The sequence below is a fragment of the Somniosus microcephalus genome, chromosome 14 (assembly GCF_052327205.1).
Source record: "Somniosus microcephalus isolate GS21.2 chromosome 14, FLI_Smic_1.0, whole genome shotgun sequence".
In the NCBI taxonomy this organism is placed as follows: domain Eukaryota; kingdom Metazoa; phylum Chordata; class Chondrichthyes; order Squaliformes; family Somniosidae; genus Somniosus; species Somniosus microcephalus.
This window is the reverse complement of record NC_141000.1, coordinates 89,138,606-89,159,315: the sequence shown is the minus strand read 5'-3', so window position 1 is coordinate 89,159,315 and position 20,710 is coordinate 89,138,606. Positions and strand designations below refer to the sequence as shown.

At 43.2% G+C, this 20,710-nt stretch overlaps 1 pseudogene across 1 annotated transcript; it reads left to right on the top strand.

The window, feature by feature from the left end:
- Window positions 1-795: 795 nt before the first annotated feature.
- On the top strand, window positions 796-11,661 carry LOC147107681 (SH2 domain-containing protein 1A-like; annotated as a pseudogene). The gene is made up of 4 exons (XR_015080924.1): window positions 796-998; window positions 2,986-3,049; window positions 9,396-9,534; window positions 10,531-11,661. The product of XR_015080924.1 is annotated as an SH2 domain-containing protein 1A-like (transcript).
- Window positions 11,662-20,710: the final 9,049 nt, after the last annotated feature.

The following is a 20,710-nucleotide window of genomic DNA, read 5'->3' as shown; positions in this document are numbered from 1 at the left end:
CGTACATGTGGTCGTCCAGGCTATGCAAAGCATCCAGGACTTCCCACATGGCACAGGATGTGCACTCTACGGTACTGAGCTGCCCTGCCATGCCTCTATTTAATAGACTAAGAACTAACCCAGCAGAAATAAACTTAAAACTTAACAAAAAACACTCCCCAGCTACTCACCAATCAGCTCTTTCCCGCTATTTAATAGGCTATTAACTAACTTAGCTGAAATAAACTTATAAACTTAAAAAAAATACACTCACCAGCTACTCACCAATCAGCTCCTTCTCTTGTGCCGATGTCACTTTTTTTACTCTGACGTCACTTTTTCAAAAACTGCCTCTGTTGAGTTGCTGCCGCTCCTTTTAACTGCTCGGCTCTCGCTGTGCTCCCTCCAGGCCCGCTCCTTCCAGTCTAAGCTAAAGATGCCTCCCAGCTCTGTTTCAACAATGCACTAATGTCCAAATCAAATAGTCAGGAGGCATGGAAAGTATTCTAAAGCATTCTCACTGTTACATGTGGAAGACTAGTTAAAGTTCTCTTATTATTTTTGTTTCCCACTTGGGTGATGTATAATTTACCTGTCTTATATAATAACTATACAAATCTGACCAGTAGAATTATAGCAAATATTAGTTTAATGTATAGATCATCCAAGAAAGATGATAAGCAGGAATGGTGAAAATCCCAAAGAAAACTTTGTTTATGTTGAATATGAATCAAATCTATGTTCTTGCTTTTTCACTAACTTATACCTGCTTTCAGTGTCTCATACTCATTCTTTTATTCATCTTTTGGCAGTGACCTGCTCTGGAGAATAAAGAAAATTAGAAAAAGGAGACAGATTATATAGATGGATATAAAGTTAGCTGCAAAGCTACTGCCATTTTATCATGGGACTATCAGCCGTGAGACTGCTGTAGAATTGCTAGCAGAAGAGGTACAGGATGGAACTTATTTATTGCGAGACAGTAAGACGGCCCCTGGAGCTTTGTGTCTTTGCCTAGTGTAAGTACCCACACAGTAACGTTACAGCAGGACAGTAATTAGAGAGTGGGAAATGGCAGAGGCACAATTACAAGACGATAGAAAGACAATTCTTTTACATTTCTGTCAATGAACAATCCCACAGAAGATCAACTATTAACAGTAAAATGTCTCAAAGTTGCCTTGAAGTTAAAATTAAGTCAGTGGTAACTGTTTAAAGATCACTTTGCATCACACAACCAATTTCAGGTATTGTGCAGAGTTATTTATTATCATACCCAGTTTGGCAACAAATAATTGAGAGTAGAAATGCAATTAACAATTCAATTAAAGAAAATAAAAGATTTGACAAGAATCAAATGTGCTATAATGATAGTAAAACAAAGAAGTGAGACAGGGACTGTCCAAACAGTTATGCTGAGAAGCAATAGTAATGGTGAGTATTGTGGTGCATCCACCTTGTATTAACTTTTTCCAGATCAGATACTGCCAAACTGGTATCCAGAGGAGGTAGTAGAGTTGACTTCTGTGTAAGTAAATTGAACTGTCCCAGGACATGTCCATAACCTACACCATCTGACCAGTTTTAGGTGCCAGTGAAAATCCAAATTATCATGTCTACTCTTCCTTTCCCCTTTCCTTCCTGTCCCCTTCCTCCCTCACCCTCTCCTTTCGCCTCCCTCCCCTTCTTCCTCCTCCACCCTCCTCCAGTAAAGTTGCTAAACTGATACTGTACCAAATTTTAGCAAGCAATGAGATCATGTGGAGGAGATGGCCACACAATGTTAATGAAACAACCAGGGACTGAAAATTCACAGCCTTTCTGTGCACTTTTATCGCAAGTACAAGAGAAAGGCTGGTAATTAGGCCAGTACCTGGATATGTCAGGTTCACCAACCCATCATCTCAATTCAAACTGATTCCCTACCAGTTTCTGCAGAGCCTTCTTTGGGGCAAAACCTCCATTTACCCAAACAAAGAGCGAGAATGGACTCCCAGGCCGGAAGTTTCCTCATCTCCGGCCTGATGGAACAGCAGCACATTGAAAGAAGGTGCACCTGCCATTGCAGGGACACAAGTCGTGTCCACCTGGGGATTCAGTCCTGTGTCATGGTCACTGACATGAATCTTGTCATTCATGTGGAAATGACTTATAAAATAATACTGGGCGGCCTGCTGGTGGCGCTGTCCAGGGAGAGTATAAATACTTGGGCATAGGCCCAGCTTGCTCAGAACATTCTTTTACAGGAACTAGTGAAGGACACAGCTAGATCTCTATGTTGTAAAACAGTTGATTAAAGCTTTGTTTAATGCTTAGACCAAGTGCCTAGTAGTTTTCTTACGTCAGTCACAACCCCAAATATTTTTTTTACTCAGTGCATTTGTCTTGGCCCCCTTGTGGCATGTTTCTGGATGGCGGGGGGTGGGGTGGGGAGAGGACCTCCACCGCAACACCATCTCGGAGCAGGCAGCCTCCCTGGACTAGCCCAAACCCAAGAATCACCCCTAGTGATGTAGGCAGCTGCCAGGATTATTTAAATGAAGGAACCTTTCCTCCTGCCCCAGGATACTTTGGCAGGGTCAGCAGCAGAGATCCCTGGCTGACCAAACCCAGTACTTACACCAGGATCAAAAGCCCGTAAGATTTTGCCACCACCCACCGCCCCCCCACCACCCCCCAATGTCTTACCTAATTCACCAACCCATCGTCTCAATTCAAACTGATTCTAGATCATTTATTTGGAGTACAGCCAACCTTATTGAAAGTATTAATGCAAATTAAGTTAGCTTTCTATTTGGGATGCTCATCTTCACATATATCATTCTACCTGTAAGGGTTTTATCTAACCATATCAGCTCTGAAACTGTCTGAGTATTTTTCTCTACAAATTCTAGTAGATTTTTATCAGTGTACAAAAGCATGGAACTAAACATTATCTTGAACTGCGGTAATTATTGAAATTCTACAGTTAATTCAAGGTTTTTGCTGATTAATACTCCTCTTTAGCTTTCAGAATACTGTATACACTTATCGGATTCTGCAGATCACTTCGAGATATTGCACGATTCAGGTAAGGACCAAATTGATTCGATTTGTTGCTGTGTTTATCGTATTTATCTGACAAAATGATTTGTTGATATTCAATGGTACCTTCTATGCAAGGACTTAATAATCATCATTTTAATTAAAAACAATGCCATTCCTTTTGACTTCGCAGCATATAAACCACACATCAAAATGGTTCTACTCACATAGAATATACGCACAAAACCGCCCAGTATATTGCACATATTGTATTGAAAAATATCAGTAGCCTGTATTAATGGAAGGGTAGCAGATGAATCTCCTCCTCTCCCAATAATATACGCACATTGACGAATTAGATTAGGATATATTATTTCATGCCTAGGGATCTTTGTACAATGCCTAAATTGGTTAATTTTTGACTGATTTATCACCAAGTTTTAAAGGTATTTGGGGTAAAAATTGGGTAGCACTGCCTTTGGGGTGCTACCTTCGCTAATTTTAGTGCCCCGAAAAAGTTAGCGCCCCCGCGGCCGATTTTCCCAGGTAGCGCCCCGAGAGGGAGCAGGGGCACTACTAGAAGCACCCTACATCCCTCTTGGGGCGCTGCGAGCCAATATCACGGTGCCACATGCCGCGGTACTGCAGGCCTTCCTCTTCTTATTAAAGGGGAGGGGCCTGGCGCAGCGCGTCCCTGTGCCCAGCTGGGCCACCAGGGATCGGGAGTGCCGGCAAACGAGCCTGCCACTCAAGAGGAGTGCCAGGCTCACAGAGAGCAGCCGGCATCCCGCGGGGGGGGGCTTCACGGGGGCCGGGGACAGCAACGGGGGCAGGTGCTGACAGGCGGCCAGCAATAAAAATGGCCGCCCGCCACCTCCCCTTTAATGAGCACCGCCCCGGCCGCAGGTAGGCCCCCCCTGACCCTGGCGGACATAGGGTCCGGCAGTAAGTTGGGGGGGGGCGCCATCCAATATTACAGCCGGGGTGTGAGCGGGACGCTGCGCACGGCGAGGATGTCATCACTGGTGGCGCTAATGGTTAGCACCGCCGCTAACCTCCTGCTGAATTTCACGGGAAGCGTTAGCGGTGCCGCGCCCAGGAGCTAGTTGATTTGCGCCCCATTAGTGCCCTCTAAGGGTGCTAATGAGAGGCGCAAATCAACCGAATTTAGCCTCCCTTGATTTTTGACCTAACTAGATCATTCAACAGCAGGACCCACTGGGAGGTGCAACTTAACTCGTACTTGCCAGAAACATCAAAAAACCAAGGCGGACAGAGGTGTACTATTTTAACTACAATTGCAATGATGTGATCGTTGCCATCAGAAGGTTAAGTATTGCCGATTACAGCAAAACTAAGTTGACCTCAAAAGCCCACAGAGAAGGGACATCTTGGCGTGAGTGCTGAAATGCGGCAACCCTGACCTCCACCGCTGACCCTGCTAAAGTTTGTGGATCATGGGAGGATATGGCACAGGCACGATGGGCCGAATGGCCTCCTTCTGTGCTGTATGATTCTATTATTCTATGAGCACATTTATGGTGTTTCCCCTCTCTACAGAAGAGACCTGGAATTCCAGGCCCAGCAGGTGGGGGGTGAAGAATGCTGATTTCTCTATTGCCAAAGTTACATTTAGGTGTTCCCATAGCCCCTTTCAAGAGGAGGCCTCCTTAAAACTTTAAAAAATATTTGTACATGGATGATTGGGGGTCCAGGGCACAATCTCAACCTAGGCACCCAGATGGGTCAACATCCACCTTTTGGCCAACCAGTATGCCTGGTCTCACCAGGTATACTTGCAGTGACTCTTGGGTTCTGAAGTAGGCCCGGGGCACATGAACTCCGACATTAGTAGTTCCTGTCCCCAGGCCCGCGTCCCTTTATGTCAATGGCCTTGTAAGGGGCAGTAAGTGACTCTGCCCACAAATGTAATTCCCAGAAACATCAGCATTAGGCCAGGACCAAGCATAACTGGGTCCTGGCCTAGTTTCCAGTTTAACAATATAATCTGCTGGGTTTCACTTGGTAACTAACAGAATTTGTCAGCTGAAAAGTATCCATTTTGAAAGTCTTTGAAGAGAGTTTCAGTGATGACAATAGAAAAGCTGAATATTGATGACAGCCTTGTGCTACGCCACTAAATTACTTTTAGAAAAACAAGGACAATTTGAAAATAGGCTCCTTTCCCAGACATGAAAATACATACAGTTTACAGCAGATAGTCTGTAAATCCCATCTTGGTATTGCTCAGAAACATTTCTTAACATCGGTTCATTTCAAAAGTTTATTTGTTGATTTCTTTATATAATACTATATGTGCTACTGGTATGAAATTACATTTTCAAGCCCAAACACAACTTTGGGGAACTTGATCTAAATTCATATATGTGGTCAAGAAATGTTAAATTAAACCCAATATCTATATAATCGTCCTGTACATCTTATCAATTAGTGTAGCTGAGAGGGCAGGCAGGCAGTCTCCATCAGTGCCATTTTACAAATCACCACTAGGTGTAGAAAGCAGCCCAGACTGAGTTACCATTTGAATTCTCCCTGCGATGAAGTTCTATTCCCTTTTCAGTGCTTCCTCCATGTGGTTCAATTGGGATCAACCCACTGCTGGTCTGATTAAACATCTGTGAAGCATTTTGCCATTGGCTGCCAACATTATCTGTTTAGACTCATACTTGATAAAAGGCCACTTGGATGGCTGACACTTCTGAATCATACCACAGCAAGGAGGGGAAGAATACAGGAAGAAAAACACTTCAATAATAATGGGCTGAATTTGCTGAAAAAATAACAGCGTCTGAACAACACACGCCATTATTCATTTGCAAATCAGCCAGCAACTTGTGGCGAGGTAGAGAAACCCAGTGAATTGCGTGTCCCCACAAGTTGCTGGACAATTTGCGTCGCTCTGCCACTAGCTTTGCAAAACCGACATCTCGCTCTTAACCTCCCCATGAGATTCCTGAAATTGGTGTAATTGCTGTGTGGTAACCCCAGCGGGCTTAGCAGGCCAATTAAGGGAAAGCCGGTTACGGAGAACGTCAGCGTATGACGAGATGAATTGTCATCATTTGACAGCTCTGTGAAGCTGTCAAACACTGACATTCTCTGTAGTTTGATGAGTTCTTGAATTCAAGACTCATCAAACCTCTTTCTTTAGCAGAAATTAGATGGTTGTTGCATCGGAGAATGCAGCAACCATCTGTCATCTCTGCTGCAGAGATGCGAGGCTCTCCGCATACCCAACTGTTGAAGCCTGCAGGAAGAAACAAAGGTAAGTAAACTTTTTCTAACACTTTCCACTTACCTCAGATACTCACCTCTCCACACTTGCACCCATCACTTACCTTCACAGCGCACCTTTGCACCCCTCCGACCCCCGCAGACCCACTGCTCGCCTCGCTGACCCTGGTGGGGTTCGCAGCCTTCGGGAAGCCTGCACTTGTGTGGGTAAAATGGGGATAATCCTTTTATCTGCCTGTTAACTACCGTTAAGTGGCTGTAATCCCCTTCCCGCCTCCAAGGAGACGGAACCCGGTGTGGGTCGGCTACCCGCCTCCTGGGAAGATGGCATGGAGACGGGTTGGGGGCGGGATGTGTAACGCCCCCAGATTCTGCCATTTTCCCGGCAGTCCTGCCTCCCCAGGGCTGGCAAGATCACGCCCGTTAACTCTGTTTCTCTTTCTACAGATGCTGCTTGACCTGCTGAGTATTTCCAGCATTTTCTGTTTTTATTTCAGATTTCCAGCATCCCCAGTATTTTGCTTTTGTAAAAATTATGATTGATGTTGGAGAAAGAGAAAAATGAATATCAGCAACTCATCCCACTTAAAGCATGTGTGTTATTACCCAGTAAAGCAGCAGCATTGTTAATCTTCTTCTTTTGTATGGTAGTAGCAAAAAACAAATGAAATATCAATATCTAAGTCAAATATCCAGGCCAAAACTTCCAGTGTAACTATGTGGATATCTTGTGGGCTGCCTGCAAATTTCCTCTAAGGGTGGATGATGACAGCCTTCTCACGGCCCACCCTGTTCCGTGATCTTAGATCACAACTAATGTCATCTCAAAAGACACCGATCTTGTCGTTAAATCGACCTCCCGGTGAGAGTAGCAAATCAAGCTTTGTTAATAATATGCACAGTCAGCAACATGGATCATCCCACTTTCTGGAGGCCAGAAAGAGAATGTATGTAACAATGCAGGACAAGACTTCCCCAACATTCAGCTGGTTGAAGCAATGTACAACTGAGGCAAATTAACCATGAGGATGTCAAATCTGATTTTGGGTCTGTGCTGTGCTAGCTGTCCTGTCAGTAGGAGTGTTACCTTTCGGCCTCAGCACCTCTGAGGTAAGAAAAGGAAAATTGGCAAGGATTCTTGCACTTGACTCCTGTCCATCTATACTAGAAAGTGTGTGTATATTAGGCAAGGACAGGATTGGGATCTGAGGTAATCAGATGTCCATTTGTGTCTGATTACACCTCTGCAAGACACCTTGGGATGTTTTTCTATGTTATAGGTGCTATATAAATGCAAGTTGTTGTTGTAGGAGTGATTCTCCACATAGACCTTCTGTGGTCTGCCAACAATCACTGTTTAGGCTCATACTTGATAAATGGCCATTTGGGTGGCTGGCACCAATAAACCATACTACGAAGGGGAGAGGGAAGAATACAGGCAGAAAAATATTACAGTAATAATAATTTTAAAACTTTTAGGAATCTTTGGCCTAGTAATTGGATTGTGCCGAATCGAGGCGTGATCCCGATGCTGCACCCACTACAAGTGCCTAATCAGGCCTGCAGCAGGACCACAGCAAATTGGTCTACCGGCCTCATTAGGATAGTACCGGCGAGCTGCAGGCACCAGTCACGGCCCCAGAGGCAGCTCGCCGGTCGTAGGATGGAATTTGGATGGTTGAGTGGCCAGCCGAGGGTATCAGGAGGGGGACAAGCGGTAGCTGCAGCAGTCCCCAGTTCTAATGTAGTGTCGGGAGGACCATTCCTGCTCCTCCCGACTCCACATTCAGGTGTAGAGATTCACGTATCTCTGGTAAACAAGATCAAGTGCAAACCAATATGGTGGGTATATTGTGTTTAATTAGAGTTTAGGACGGAACATAGCACACTAGTAATTCAGTAAAAACATACGACCGTGGCAAGCAGCTTGTACTGGACCCGATCAAAAAGATGGCTGGCATGTGTGAACAGTTCTCTGGCTTCTGGCCTCTCTTTCTCTCTCTAGGGCCTTCGATGGTGAGCATGGGATCACTCTTAAAAGAGCGTTCGACCAGCTGTTCGACTCTCCCTTCCACAGTTTGTGTGCAAGCCCTTGGGGTATCACTTTTTATTCTCTTTTTAGGGGTAGGCCTGAGGCCAAGTTATTGACAAAACTATTTAACCTGTAGAGGTTCCACCAAAACTTCATCAACCAATGACAGCTTAAGTTCTTTGTCTTGGTGTTTGGATGAAAGCCCTCCCCAAAAGAAGGTCTCATTACTTCATCCTTGTTTTTACATTTTGAAGGTTCCTCCATTGGAATCCATCTTATCTCTTTTTACTCTCTCCCCCCTTAACCCAGCAAGTACAAGGCCCCAGTCAAAGCTGTCGCACATTAACCAGTCACTATCTCACCATTCTGACCTTCACAAGTAAGGTCTATGATTTACTCCCTTTTTCTACTGTGAACTTTTCTCTCAGAACTTTTACATTCCCATGAATTATGGTTTCGCGCTGCTTTCAGTGTTCAATAGCTGTTGCTTTATACTTTATTTTCCCTTTCAAAAATACATAGCAACTTGCAGCTGCTTGGGCTATGTACATTTTTAGGCACCCCTAGTTTCTAACACAGGTAAGTTTTTTTTTAATACTTGCCTTTTGCTAGCGGCCACCAACGGTCCCTTTAAAGATTGCTGGTTAGGCTGCATGTAGACAAAGTAAACTTGAACACAGCAGACCCGACGTCTGCTGCGTTCAAGGGAAACCAATTTCCCACTTTTGGTCCTAAAATAGGGGTTAGGCCTTTTGTTAGCCTATTTAAGGGCCTAACCCCTATTTTAGGTACCATCAGGGAAGCCTTTACAGCGCCCGAACCAATATGGTATTGGACGTGTTTGTGACGTTTGGGCTGGGGCGTTGGTCCTCTAAATTGGAGCTCTTTGCACTTGATTGTCTGGAAAATGGGTGCAACGAGGTCCAATATCACCCCCTTTATGTATTAGTGCAGAACATACCACTTATACAACTATATATGTGGACGAATGTTGAATATCAATTCCTGGTAAATGAATCTGATTTGTTTTAAACAGGTTTTTAGGTCAATATAATTTGATGACTTTGCAGTTTCATAACCTGGTATTGGTTTTCTCCTTGTATAGACATCTCCTTGTTTTGAAGAGCAATACTTCCAAAATCTATTTGATTTAATTGCCAACTACCACAAACCCGGCCAAGGTTTAGTGACTCCTTTACGTTTCCCCATGGAAAAAATCATCACAGCACAGGAAAAAGACCAAGGTGTGAAAATATTCTTACTTTTAGAAGTATTTTTGAGATGGATTTTGCTCATTTTTCATTGATTATAACACATGCATTAACATAAACCTATAAAAAAGAAGCTACTTTGGCCTAGAATTTACTGTTTACAATATTGGTGTATGGGCATTTAGCACTTTTATATGGCATGCTTCTATCTGCTATTTTAATGAAGGTGTTAAATATTCACAAATGAATATTGCAAACAAGAATCTTGTATATTTAGTGGTGAATATTTTTATGCTGCAGTCTGATTCATAATCTGAAAAAAAGTCAATAGGCAGGAAATAAAGAGAAAATAAAGTGAAAAGAATACAGTTGAATTATTTCCATCAACTTTGTACAAATTTTATTGACAATGATTTTTTTTTGATGCTCATGTTTACATAATTTCATTAAATTTGTTACCCCTCTATACGCAAGGTGAAGTGAGCAACAGGTTTGTATAATTCTGAAGATCTTGTGAAGAGCTGTGAATTTGTTTTGTTGTAGAATGTTTCACTTTCTCTGTGGGGAGCTGCATGGCCTGTGATCAATTCTCCATCTTAAAGATTGGAAACTCAAATCCCACCTTAGTCTTCTTTGTTGCTGGTCTTCAAATATCTTCTTGAGGTGTACAAATTAATACGGAATAATGTCCTCCATTTGATTAAAATGGTATTTATCATACTATTTCTGTTGGTTTGCTGGAATATCCATTTAATGAGTAGCACTGTAGCTATTCACCAATCATCAAATGATAAATTTATAGTAAATTGCTCACTACCAATGAATAGGAGTCTTCCGCAGGTACGTGGTAGATGTATAGGAGTATAGTATATAATGATATTGTAGCAATTTAGTCTTCTATCTGTTTCTTCTTTAACCAAATATTGCCAGGAAACAATATAGAGTTCCTTTAGTCTCTTAGCTCTATGCTATGCAGATTCCACAAAGTGCAGTACTGACTTGTGTACTTTTCTTTTCTTTTCTACTCAGGCGACCAAAAGAATGGTTATATCGTCGTCCTGCCTTCTTGAAAATGTTGATACCAGGACCATGAAAATTATATTAAATTTCTGTATGTTTTCTTTCTATTATTATCTAAGCATAGTTTGAATTTAACATCATATATGAAATGTCACAATTACTGAAGAAGAATTCAATGCTGTGAAAATTATTATAGCAAATGCAGATCACCCATGGCATTGCTCATTGTAAATCAGAAGATTAGGACAGAAGCACTATACCAAATAATGCATAATATATTTTTCCAATGATATATATATATAATTCTGGGCACCACACTTTAGGAAGGATGCCAAGGCCATAGAGAGGGTGGAGAGGAAATTTACCATGATACCAGGGATGAAAGACTTCAGTTACGTGGAGAGACTAGAGAAACTGGGGTTGGTCTCTTTAGAGCAGAGAAGGTTAAGGGGATACCTGTAGTTTGATAGAGGTGTTCAAAATCTTGAAGAGTTTTAATAGAATGATTTCCAGTAGCAGAAGGGTTGGTAACCAGCGGACACAGATTTAAGGTAATTGGCGAAAGAACCAGGGGTGACATGAGGAAAAAACAATTACGCAGTGAGTTTTTATGATCTGCAATGCACTGCCTGGAAGCAGAATCAATAATAACTTTCAAAAGGGAATTGGATATAAATACTTAAGAAGGAAAAATTTGCTGGGCTATGGGGAAGGAGCAGGTGAGTGGGACTAATTGGATAGCTCTTTCAAAGAGTCATTACAGGCACGATGGGCTGAATTGCCTCCTTCTGTGCTGTATCATTTTATGACTCTATTCTATAAGGTAGAGTTGTCCTCCTTTAAGGCCATAAGGTTTAATTGCTGTAAATAGGCAACCATGAGCTGCATTATTCTTAAGCACATTTGAGATCATTTAAGGGGTAACAGTTTCTCTGTAGATTGGCAGCTGCTTGTAAATCTCTATCTCTTCACCAAGGTCAGAAAAAACAGCAGAAAATGATTGGCTTTGCTTTTATACTTTTTAAAAGGTATCTTTGCTTCTGTAACAAAGTGACAATTTGTGGTGTGACAATTAAGTCTTTAACTACATGTATTATAATCTTTACTGTACAATAATATAATAAAAGTTATATATGAGTGACAAAGAAATATTTAAATAATATTATCATTCAGTAATATGACTCCATCTACAAATACGATCAAGAACATAATAAAAAGTACATTAATTGGGAAGTTATTGGTGCTTTAGTCACAAATCTATAGACTTTAGTATCAGTAACTGGTACAAATAAAAGATGTGTGTGTATAGGTAATACATAAAATTAGGCAGATTTTAAATGTAATTGTAAAGGGGTGAATTTATGATCTTATGCAAGTTCAGCGGAAGAGCTGCGGAATCCCTGACAAACAGTGTAAGTGGTGCTTACAATATGTTTCTGGGATTTCTGCAGCTCTTCCGTTGAAGTTGTTAGATTCGAATTTGGAGAAACTCTAGACGGAGACGGAATTGAGGACAAATACAGAATTTATTAAACAACTAAGAGAATACGTGTGTACACGGGAGAGTCATCCTGCTTCCTCAAACAAGAGATGCACTCACAGGGGATAAACAGTGATTCATTCAAGTTATACAGTTCTATAAGCAACGCCCACTTACTACAGAATGGGGCGTATACATACAAACAGTGTCATAACAGTTGCTCTTTATTGGTTTATGTGGTTAGTCACTCAACTGTCGGGCCCACCTTTCAACTGTCAGACCCACCACTCAACTGTCAGGCCCACCCCCTTGAACTCAGGTAACCCCTGACCATGTTAGCCACAGATGTGGATTGTAATTCTACTCCCCGCATTCCTTTCTTCCCCGTTGTAAGCTTTGTTGTTAGTTTGAGAAAACATGTCTTATCCTTATCTGTCGAACAGGCCGGGTAATTGCAAGGCCACATTGATTCATGTGTTCTGAAACTTAGTACAATGTTGGTTTTTAATTTGTACCCTTATCTCCTGGGAAACAGGGCAGTGTTTAGACACTGCTCTACTGAAGTGCTGTGGACACACATATTCCCATGCCCTTATCACTTCTATGTGTCGCTGATGTTTAATATTCGACCTTTCTGCATCCCTGCTATCTGTTCCCAGCCGCATATTGTCAATCTCTGGTCTGAGAATTTAAAAAAAAATCTTTGTCTTAAACAGCTAACATAGTCAAGTATCCCAGAGTTCATTGGGAACAAGTTGAACCTTCCAGTTCAACATAGTCAAGTATCCCAGAATTCATTGGGAACTAGCTGGATCCTTAAAAGTTAACAATGGACAAGTGAGAGAACCTCTGCAGGAATTCACCCTAAAGTCTCAGACTGAAAAATTAAATTAGTCATATTCAGGAACTGCAAGCAAATTAAACCATTGGAATGAGTGATGAGGATGAAATTGTTACGGTTGATGACTTGATTTAATGCGTAACTGGACAATCACTGTATACTGTAAGAAAAACCTGAGTAGAAACAACACAAAAATTTATTTAAATGTCATGTGTCATTTCTTTATAGTGCACATCAATTCACAGCAATTACTGTTGAGTTGGAAGGCAACAGCCGAGAATGGCCAGTGAAAAATGTACTTCCCTCACCATTTACATCCATTTAGGAATTTCTGAATTAATAGTTACCGGTGGCTTTTCAAGTAGAACAGAATCTCCATCAATCTGTTAGCTGATGTAATCAACATGTTTTTATTTTGGTTTGTTTTCCATGCTGTCAAGTAATCAGCTGGAGCAATGGCGATGGAACTCACACCTCAGGTTGACAGACGTGGTTTCCGAGCTGTGTGAATCCTGTGGCCACGCAGGGAAATTTAAAAAGTAGGGGTAAAAAGGCTCTTAAGTGCCTGTAAACTACCTGATAATGATTTCAATTGGGTCCCCTGCCGGTCGGGTCGGCTCCACGATGACAGATGCGCCAGTGGGAAAGGCATGTGAGAGCAAGTTGACAGTGGGTTCCCGACCCGCTGTCAAAAAAACCCCAACTTTCCCACCCGATCCGCCACTGATCGCACCCGCTACCACCCCAGAAAATTCAGCCCTAAGCATTTGGTACATTGTCAGTATCAGTGGTATTTGTGGCAGCGGTATTTTCAGACATTAGCATTTAAAACTGCAACTGTGTAAATCCTTTTACTGTATATACTAAACAACATTTTCAGCTGAATTTGAGTTTGTTGTGTCACTGATAATTCACTGATACCACATGACTGAATATAAACCTATGGTTTATATACGGTGTTTTAGTTAGTGTCAAGTTTTCGACATCCTGAGCATTAAAGAACTCACAACAGTGATGAAACTAAAAATACATTTTTCAGCCAAAGATTCTCTCAAAAATTGCTTTATTTACTTATTTTCCACATCCGTAACGGTTTTGAAAGTGACTTCTGCCACACTATTGAAAAATGTATCAAATTTCAGAAGTTTTCTCACAAAAACAATCCTTGCTGCTGTGCTAAAGGGAAATCTAATTTATAACAGCGATCCTTGAAAATATTATTGTTTCTGAATCTTCTTCACTTCACCTATGTTCTTAACTCCTTTTGTCCATTTGCCCAAACTGTCTCTGCTAACTAGTGTTGCTCCCTATTACTGTTGCTCTTTCAAAGAGGCCCACCCACATCTCTCCTCCAAGGAAAATCACCTCTCCCCGGAAAAAACTTGAATGTCCTTGAGAAAAATGAAATTGAGAAGAGAACATTTTAAATATTTCCTTACTATCTACCTATCCCCCTAGTGCTAAGTACAGTGGAACCACTCAGGACAACCTCGCAAATTATGATGAAACAGGAATTTCTATGAAGCGGGAAGCAACAAAAGCAACAAAAATCAAGGCTGGTCTGGCGCAAAACGTTTATTTGCCTAAATTTTGTATAACTTCTTACAACATGGTCGAATACAGTATAACACTTTAAAATTTAAAGAAAAATGCACAACTCCATTTTTTTAAATGCAGCGAAGAATTATTGCAACATCTAAAAAGGTGAATACAGTATCACATCTTAAAAATGAAAGAAAAATGCTCACGTCTCAGTGAGTTTTTTTGCTGCAAAGAATTCTGTGTTTTTTTTTGGTAGAGATCAGAAGTTATTAACCTCTGCACTCTCTCTTCCAGTGCATAAACTCCAAGCTCTACTGCTTAAGTGCATAGCATCCAACACACTATCGTTTTTTATAAACTGTGAACATAGGAACAGGAGTAGGCCATTCAGCCCCTCGAGCCTGTTCCGCTGTTTAATGAGATCATGGCTGATCTGCAATCTAACTCCATATACCAAATGCCAGTTTCCTCACAGAATCATAGAATGGTTACAGCACAGACAGAGGCCATTCGGCCCATCGAGCCCGTGCCGGCTCTCTGCAAGAGCTCTTCAGTTAGTCCGACTCTCCTGCCCTTTCCCCGTAGTCCAGCAAATTTTTTTCCTTCAGTTACTTATCCAGTTCCCTTTTGAAAGCCACGATTGAGTCTGCCTCCACCAGTGGCACCTAAAACAGAAACCACCTTGCACAGGTGTAGTGTTGCTTCAGGCTATGAATGATACTTTGGCCGCAATTTTGCCGGTGCTCAGAGGGGGTTTGGAGGCGGGTCAGAGGTTAAATTAATTTTGATTGACGGCGGGTTCCAAACCCGCCTCCTCGCAACTTTGCCAAGTGTCAGGTCTGGGAGTCCCGCTCAGACCCGCCACCAAGCAGCGGGAGAGGCACTTAAGGCAGTTAACTGCTTGTTAACTGCCTACATAATCCAATTTTAGCAGGCTCTTCCCATTTTAGGACATTTTCTGCGTATTCCACACTGTTTGCAAAACACGCCAGCTGATTGTGCCGGGTTCAGCAACTACGCAAATTCTTGACAGTTGCACCTGCAGCACAAAAGCGGACCTGTAACATGGCTGAGTTTCAGATGACAGAACTTTGTTTTTTGAGTTGTTGGAACACTTTTTGCAGGTCTATTGAGCTTGTAAGTGGTTAAGCTGAGATCCATATGCAGTGTGACCTCCTTGGAAAACCCTTTCCCCACATTACCTGAGCACTTATAACATCTATTCCTCAACTGACATATATACCAGCAGAATGGGAACCATTTATATACTCTCATCCTGGTCCTCAGAATCGGAGGAAGAGCAGCCACGGCAGCAGCAGGACCAGGCACAACAGCAGCAGCAACAACAGGAGCGCCAACCTTCTCCTCACCCACCTGATGCTGCACAGGGCAGAGGGCATCAGCGCAGGGCGGCACCTCGCCGCAGGAGATACCCCAACACAGGGATTACAGGCTGAGGATGAGCTTCCTCAATATGACTGAGCAGCAGTGCCAAAGGTAGGCTGAGACTTTCGCAAGAGGTAGTCGCTGACATCTGCGCAATGCTGCACCAACACCTGGAGCCCAGAGGAGCGGGTTGACACTCCTTACCAGTGGCTGTCAAAGTCACCACCACCCTCAATTTTTTAGCATCAGGGCTCCTTCCAGGGATCATCAGCAGACATCAGTGGCATCTCCCAGTCAGCCGCACACACTTGCATCACGCAGGTTATCGATGCCCTCTTTGCAAAGGCGCACAATTACATTCACTTCTCCACGGATGAAGCAAGTGTAACCGCGCGTGCGGTTGGCTTTGCAAATATGACAGACTTGCCAAGGGTGCAGGGCATCGTAGACTGCACACATGTGGCCATTAGGTCACCCAGCTGTATTTGTGAACCGCAAGCGCTTCCGCTCCCTTAACGTCCAGCTGGTGTGTAACCACAGGAAGAACATTATGCTTGTTTGCGCCAAGTTCCCTGGCAGTTGCCATGACTCGTTCATCCTGCGCCAGTCTACTGTGCCTCAGCTCTTCAATCCGCCAACCCAACTTTCCAGATGACTACTTGGAGACAAGGGTTATCCCCTGAAGATGTGGCCAATGACGACATTGAGGAGGCCATCAAATGAAACTGAGGAGTGGTACAATGCCAGCCACATTTCCACCAGAGCTATCATCGAGCAAACCATCGGCTTGCTCAAAATGCGATTCAGATGCCTCAGCAGATCAGGTGGAGCCCTACAGCATGCACCAGCCAGGGTCTCCAGAATCATCGTGGTCTACTGTGCCCTGCACAATATCGCACAGCAGCGTGGCTTACCGCTGCCTGTGGAACAAGCAGCTCAGTGCACAGCCTCCTCCTCCTCCTCAGAGGAGGAAGACCTTGTGGAGGCGGATGTGCCAGTTCCACCAGCACGCGAGCACATTGCTGGCCGTGATGCAAGGGATGCACTAATCCATGCCAGATTCGCTTAAGTTTACGAAGCAAACACATGTGGCTGCCACCTTCTTAACATCATTACAGGTGAAAGGCACCCTGACACCTCACTGTGACATTTCCATTTCTGGGCACACATAGGCCAACTCTTTGAATGTTTGCCATCGCATTTCCTTATTACAATTGAAATGCCGATCATAATCTTAAATATGTATTACATCAAAACACCCAAGTGACTACCCTTGTGACTATTTGTGTGTTAACTTTCTCTTACGCATGCTTCTACGTGGTGCTTCCCTTGTGGCTTCAGCAGATGTAGAGGCACCTTGTTCACTTTCATGCTGCTCCTGCTTCAACACCTTTGGCAGGTGTCCTCTGGGTTTGGGAGCCTGGGAGGGCTTGGCAACAGTCTGCTCCTCCTGCGGCTGTGCAGGGGCTGAGACGGCCATCTATTGCAAATCTATTCTACTGCGCCCGTTGACCGTCCCCCACTTCCAGATCCTCAGCACCTCCGACGATATCGAGCGCAGCCTCCTCAGTGGTGGTCAAGTGGACAATCGAATGTGGCCCTCCTCCTGTCCTGCCCCTCTCCCTCTTATTGTGGGCTCTCTTTTCCTGCAATGAGGGACACAAGTGGAGTTTGAGTGAGAATGTTGGAGTGAGTGTAGCGAATCCATAGCATAGATGCTTAGAAGGAGACAAAGATGGAGTGAGGTGCCAATACCAAGGGCCCTCCCTGTGCGTTGTTAGTTGTTGTCATTGCATAACAGTGATAGCGAGTGTGAGGGCTGCATAGTCGAATAGTGAAGTGATTCTGTACATAGAGAGAGAGGGATGGTTAAGGGTGCAAGGGATGTAAGGGCAAAGTGGGATGTGGAGGAGGAGGTTGACAATGCAGAGTGCTGGTGATGAGAGGAGATGGGGAGCAGATTGAAGGTAAGTGTGATGTTATACTCACTTTTGCTGAGCGTAGCAGATCATTGAACCTTTTGCGGCACTGAACCCAGGTGCGACCACACAAAGACTGGCTGCTTTGGTTTGCTGAGGAGGCTTCCTCCATACGTTCGAGGGGAAGAGTACCTCTTGACGCCCTCTCACTCCCTCCACAAGAGCATGGAGGGAGTCATCATCAAATCTGGGAGATGTCTTGGGTCTTGCAGCAGTCATTTTCAGAAGTACCACACCAAGAAGCAGCAGGAAAGGATTGATCAAAAACAAGGCTGCATGGGACCCTTAAATGCAGCTGGCTGAGAGACGTCAGCAGAGGCGAGCAGCAGACCTGAACCCACTGATTGGGCCGGGTAGCGCGCACGGCAGGCTTAATCAGCCCACTTAAGCAAAAATCTTAATTCCAGGGTGGCTGAAACCGGCAGCGGGACCAGAACCCACCAAACATCAAAGCCGCCTCCAAACTGCCTCCACTTGGAAAATTGCGGCCTTTGGTTCAGGGGCTTGATGATGGAAGCAATGATAGATGGTAAACATTGAACCCTCACATGTGAAAGATTGAGCCACATCATGGCTTTCTCATCCTGGCATTGAAAGACCGCAGTCACTTTCCAAAAATTGTTTGTATTCTCCAAGCATTAGCACTGCTTTCATATTCAGTTGGAAAAGTTTTCACATTGTTAAAGCAACGCTGTTTCTTGTTTTTCCCACTCACAAGAGGTTTCACCTTGTCCGATTGGTTAATGCACAACGACAATGTTCCCATCCTTTTCTCATTTTGCCACCACTCACCTTCTCTCCTTTTTTTGCGTAGCTTTGATCAGGCACAATGATCAACAATAGAAAAGTCCGGTCTCATTGCAATTGTAAATGCAGTAAACTGGATACTCTGCTAACAAACTCGGCAACACTTTCTCAGTCCATACATCAGCAGCGGTTGGTCACTGTCTGCGTTTTTATCACACAGCTTTTTGTAAATAAGGCTGCGTCTCACTTTCCAGTGGCAGAGGAAATCATTTAACCATTTAATGCTTCAAAGCTTTCCACACTGTTCAAGTATAGTGAACAGTGAGGAGGATAGTGATAGACTTCAAGAGGACATAGATAGGCTGGTGAAATGGGCGGACACATAGCAGATGAAATTTAACGCATAAAAGTGCAAAGTGATACATTTTGGTAGAAAGAATGAAGAGAAGAATTATAAACTAAAGGGTACAATCCTAAAGGGGGTGCATGAACATAGAGACTTAGGGGTATATGTGCACAAATCGATGAAGATGTCAAGGCAGGTTGAGAAAGCAGTTAAAAAAGCTTACGGGATGCTGGGCTTCATGAATAGAAGTATAGAGTACAAAAGTGTGGAAATTATGATGAACCTGTATAAAACGCTGGTTCGGCCTCAACTGGAGTACTGTGTCCAATTCTGGGCACCGCACTTTAGGAAGGATGTGAAGGCCTTAGAGAAGGTGCAGAAAAGATTTACAAGAATATTTCCAGGGATGAGGGACTTCAGTTACGTGGATAGACTGGAGAAGCTGGGGTTGTTCTCCTTGGAGCAGTGAAGATTGAGAGGAGATTTGATAGAGGTGTTCAAAATCATAAGGGGTCTGGACAGAATAGATAGAGAGAAACTATTCGCATTGACAGAAGGGTCGAGAACCAGAGGACACAGATTTAAGATGATTGGCAAAAGAACCAAAGGCGACATGAGGAAAAACTTTTTTACGCAGCGAGTGGTTAGGGTCTGGAATGCACTGCCTGAATGGGTGGTGGAGGCAGATTCAATCGTGGCTTTCAAAAGGGAATTGGATAAGTACCTGAAGGAAAAAAATTACAGGGCTTCGGGGAAAGGGCGGGGGAGTGGGACTCGCTGAAGTGCTCTTGCAGAGAGCTGACACAGGCTCGACGGGCCGAATGGCCTCCTTCTGTGCTGTAACCATGCTACGATTCTATGATTCTACACCGAGTCCTTTGACAATCTTAACTTTAGCTTTCAACAGGCAGCCGTCAAGTTGGATTTCTGAGCTCTTTTGTGATTAAACCACTTAAGCAGCGCTTCATCAACATCCGCCGCCTTATTTTCACAGTTCCATTTCTTATCCCGATTCTCATTTCTTTTCCAGTCTTTCAAGACGTCCTCTTTCATTTTACAATTCTAGAAATCTGCGATTCAGAAATGCTATGCTTCTGTACGACTAGCTTTTGGATCTTCAATTCCTTCAAACTGTTCAAAACATCTACTTGCTCGTGCAGCGACAAGTCACGGTGCTTTTTTAAAAATTGGGCCATTTGTAAATTTGACTTCCATTCTTGATTCACCCACACACACTAACAAACCAGTGGAAACCAGGTCAAACTAGTTCTCAGGCACGTTGACCACCGAACCCAATCAGATTCAGAGGAGAAAACCTCAGGTTCAAAGGTGACGAGTCTTGTTAAAGTGGGATTTCTCTGCACCACACTTGCTTATAAGTGCAAAGTGCGATAAATGAAATTGTAATAAAACAAGCATTTCATAATTAGAAGTATGGGGGGAAATGGGACTTTTGAAATGGTTGCATTACAATGGGATTTAGAATTAAGTGAGTTGCAAATAAACGGCTATGACTGTAATAATTTTATGATGTCTATAGACCACTGCGGCTTAATGACTTAATTTTCTTTACTCATAACTGAAAGGTTTGCATAGAAACACAAATGGAAATAGCAAGACCTTTTTATATACATTTTCCACCAGTATCACTCGCATCACAGAATCGTTTCTGAAGAACTTGTCAACACAAAAGCCTAGCGCTTTACAAGGGATGGAATCATTTTGCTTAAGCAAATTGTACTTAGAAATTTTTTAAAAAATCAATGACTATTACAAATGTTAAAAACTATTTACATTAAATGCAGGTTGTCTGCTGGGGAGGGAGAAGAGCTGGAGGAGCTGTGTGTTTTATGTCATGTTCATATCAT